The sequence below is a fragment of the Etheostoma spectabile genome, chromosome 20 (genome assembly GCF_008692095.1).
Source record: "Etheostoma spectabile isolate EspeVRDwgs_2016 chromosome 20, UIUC_Espe_1.0, whole genome shotgun sequence".
In the NCBI taxonomy this organism is placed as follows: Eukaryota; Metazoa; Chordata; class Actinopteri; order Perciformes; family Percidae; genus Etheostoma; species Etheostoma spectabile.
The window spans coordinates 21099207-21103584 of record NC_045752.1 but is presented as its reverse complement, the minus strand read 5'-3'; the positions used below and the strand labels follow the sequence as shown (position 1 = coordinate 21103584).

General features: G+C 40.3%; 2 long non-coding RNA genes across 2 annotated transcripts in view; both read left to right on the top strand.

The window, feature by feature from the left end:
* The window catches only part of LOC116669868 (uncharacterized), an 827043-nt gene that overhangs the window by 327141 nt on the left and 495524 nt on the right, over window positions 1–4378 (top strand). The gene's annotated exons all lie outside the window — the stretch shown is intronic.
* LOC116669862 (uncharacterized) lies at window positions 2550–2800 on the top strand. The gene is made up of 2 exons (XR_004326887.1): window positions 2550–2615; window positions 2754–2800. It is a non-coding gene; the product is annotated as an uncharacterized LOC116669862 (long non-coding RNA).

The following is a 4378-nucleotide window of genomic DNA, read 5'->3' as shown; positions in this document are numbered from 1 at the left end:
GTTCTAGTAGAGACTGATTGCATTCCCTATACATATGTTATCTCAATTGTTTAATATTGAGAAAAATCCAATATTTGTTTATAGATTTTTGAACTGAAAATTTTCTTCAGAACTGTTTTTAAAACCCCATTTAAGCCACGAGTCAATTTGACCCGAGGGATACGAGAATGTCCCGAAGTGAAGACAATACAAGGGTCAAGAAAAGGCCTGAACATGGTGATGAGAAATATTTGATCTAGGTCAACTACAATTGGTAATTTTAGAATTTGACCAAGATGTGTCACAGTTGAACTTGTCAGTGTTATGGTTTCGGTATTTTGCTTTGTTGTCTGTTCTATTCTTATCTGGTATTTTCCCTGCCCTTGTGATTTTTTGTTTCCCAGCCCGTGTCCCCTGCCTCTTGTTTCCTCGTTACCCTGTATATTTAGTCTTTGTCTTCCTCCTTGTCCTTTGTCAGATAGTTTTGTTCGTCCGGTCTGCGTGTCTGTTTGTTTGTATCTCCCCTGCGGCTTCAGTGTTTCTGTTTTTTAGTTATCCTTTTCTCTTTGGACTTCTTGGATTTTGGACTTTGTTTTGTGCCTGCCTGAGTTTGAGCTCCTTGTGTCGTTTGCTTGTTGCTGTTTTGGATCCCTTTTTTTGTTGTTGTTGTTAATAAATCCTTATCACTAACTTTCTCCTGCATGCCTGTCTCCTCTCTGCTCTTGGGTCCTGTAACCCCCTGAACTGTCCCAGTCAGGAAGCTTCATGAGACCCCATTAACCTTTTTCTTTATTTTCTGAGCCCACTATAGGGTGCTGTAAGGTTTAAGGAAAAAGAAATGGCTTTCGACCCTTTTATTGAACAGAAAGCGCCATCAAGTGGGCTCAGAAAATAAATAAAATGCTTCATGAAGTACTGCTGGTATATGTCTGTGATCATTTAAATCGGCCAACAATATCGGAAATGCAGCTGCATTAAATAAGTCTGTCTCTCCTGTCTACCTGGTACCGCAACCGCTCCCAAATACAGTCTACCTTTAACTTTTTTAGATTATAGCCCCTGTGCTGAGGATTGAAAAACCACATAAAACAAGCATATTGTCTCAGGATCTAAGAGGAGGGAATTTGTATTCATCGACACAGATTAATAACTGTCAAGGGAAGATGCTATTCAGGAAGGGCTCAGATGAAAATAGCAAACACCTTTCAAATGCCGCTTGTAGCTCCATGACACCAACTCATTCAAGCTAAAACCCAAATATCCCCCGTCGATGAGCAAAGAATCAATGTTTCATGTGTAATTCACATGTGACTGATAGTGGGTTTGCCACATCACAGTGCTCAGGGCTTAACTAGTGCAAACAGCGTATACTGTTCCCCCCGATTTGAAAAAGCACATTCATGTGTAGCTTGTCAGCTCTGGTACCATGTAGCCTTCGGGTGAAATTCTGTCAAAGTCAATACCTCTTGTTGACACTAAGGCTCATACTTTAGTGACATAACCAATATCATATCTTTTTAGGCATCAGATTGCATAAAGTTACACTGGTCTAACACTCAATGACATCTTCACATGTGGGCTGTTATTATTCAGATATTTCCCATTCTGGCCAACAACCAAAAATCATACAATGTTATTGTTAGTTCGTTCGTATCGTTTGTATCCGGTTCATACTGTATATGAAAAGTATCTGGATTTTTTTTAGCTTATACAAAACTCCAGGTCTAGTCATTGAGGCAATATGTTTAATATTCATTGAGGTTTAAATCAATTTAATAAGCTAGATCAGATAATAATATTAAACACCATACAAGACAGCTAACACATTGCATGTACCTTCAGATAGATATAATGAATCATGTCTTGCAGGGTTCCAAACGTTTAGATGACAACTTGGCGCTGATGTTAATTTAATCCTGTCATCTCCATTTATCACAATGTGTAGTCTTTCAGTCCAGACAGGGGGAAGACATCTCTTGGCATTAAAATACGATATCTTCTTTACACCAGCTCTTGGACTCCAGTAGAACTGCAAAACTGCATAGTATCATGTATCACGTCCTCCAATCCTGAATGTTTAGCATGATGCATATCCACCTATGTAACAATAAACTACATTCATTTGGTCATTATCAGAGATTAATATATATTGTAAGAAGTTTAAATGTCCCATGGCATGAAAATGTCACTTTATGAGGTTTTTTAACATTAGTATGAGTTCCCCCAGCCTGCTATGGCTGCTCCTGCCCCCCCCCCCAGTAGCTACAAATGGCAATAGGTGCAAACCGAGCCGTGGGTATCCTGCTCTGCCTTTGAGAAAATTAAAGGTCAGATGGGCCGATCTGAAATCTTGCTCCTTATGATGTTATTAGGAGCAAGATTACCTTCCCTTCCTCTGGTTTGTCCACCCAGATAATCTTGCCCACCTATGAGAGAGAGAGAGAGACATCCTGGCTTTCGAATGAACAAAGCGGCAGTTGGTCAAGGCCACAACCCCATTCCCCCCCCCCCTCAAAAGGTAAAGACTCAGTTATGGCACATACTAAGGAAAACTTTATTGTGGAACTAGCTGTAATTCTACACCAAGGCTGATTTTGGGGAAGAGACTTCAGATACAGTATTAGGGGACCACTAAGGTCTATATAAAAGAGACTTCAGATATAGTATTAGGGGACCACTGAGGTCTATATAAAAGAGACTTCAGATGCAGTATTAGGTGACCACTAAAGTCTATATAAAAGTGACTTCAGATACAGTATTAGGGGACCACTAAGGTCTACATAAAAGCATCCGAAGAGCACCATGTCATGAGACCTTTAAGATGCGTTTAACACCTAAACATGTATTGTGGTTGTGATCTTAATGCTAACTTTGCAGGCTGTTCTCATGATCCATTCATACATGTGGCTACAAAAAGAAAAGTACCTTAAGTTGCATGTATTCCATGTATTTATTGCTGTATTCAACACATCGACTGCTGCTGTATAAGAAAGTTGTCTAGGAGGTGGAGGTTGGGGTGGATGGGGGGGACATAAAACAGGGCTTTCAATCCAGGAAGTGCAGTTCGCCTTCCAAAGAAAACCAAACCCGACTGCCACGGCCTCTGAAAGCGGCTTAGGGTGCTCTGTCCGGCTAAAAGTCACCTTTTCTCTCGGCTAAACTAAACCACCAAAGGCCACTAAAAGGATCGTCTTCTCGTGGTGCTCTGTTGTCAGCGCCACATTTTTGTATGATTTCATGCAAACCTGTTCAATATCGTACAAAGCGGTTTATTAGAATGCGTTGAGCTATGTTACTGTGTTCACAAAAGGGGATCATGTTTACCATAGTCACCCATTGCCCATTGGAAAAGGTGCTCAAAACAAGGGAAAGTATACACTTCTAAATCTAAAGTTTTTTTTTTTTATCTTTGTAAGAACCAAATCATTTGCAGTGTGCCAACAAATGTATAATAAGCACATTGGTTAACCGGTGGCATACGCCAGGGTGTTATTAAGTGGACCCAATATTGGACGATAAAATTTCTGTGCTGTCAGTAGCAGGTGATGGGAATGAAATTAGTTTTGCAGGTATTGGGTCATAAACTAAAGTACTGAAAACATTAGTATTTTGAGTAATTAGTTTTTTGTGATTGACATTTTTATTTTTTATTTTTGAAAAAAAAACATGAACAGATGACACAGTTAGGATGCGTAGGATCTGTACTAAAAGTGTACGTACGCCCAAAAGCAAAAAATGGCAACGCCAAAAAAATTCGGATTTATTAACCGTGAGCACACACATCTTTAAGAACTGTTCCCTTTAGAAATCACTGATTACCCACAATGTGTGCTTATGTGAATCAGCCTCTTATCCCGCCCTGCACACGCCCATTTTTGACCATAAATAGCCAATGCAAAGCTCCTCGTGAAATCTGATCAGTATGTCAATGACAATAGCAGTAGTGCTTTACGCTGAATCGTGACAACTGGCGGGGGAAAAGGCAAAAACTTCTCATATGCTCGTTAATTGCTGCAAATTGAATCATATCTTCGGCCTGTTCTTACACAGCGTAGGTAAACCTAACTACACAGGCATTACTCGGGGACAGCTTCGATATATACAAGACCTACAGGTATATGATAATATCCAAACAAGTCTTAGTGATAAAATTGAAGATTATAATATTCATGCAAAACACTTAGCTGTAAACAGCTGGTGGACCACAGCGCGTTGCCCTCTCTACTGGACCCAATTCAGTGTCCAGTAGATCCAAGAGCGCAGCTTTAGGGAATTTAATTCATCATATTATCCAGTCATCGTCGTGGTCCCTGAAGTCTTTTTCTCTCCTGATTCTTCCATTGGCGTAGTCCTCTTGCGGGGCCAGCAGTGCCATCATGCAGCATTACGCAGGGAGGGT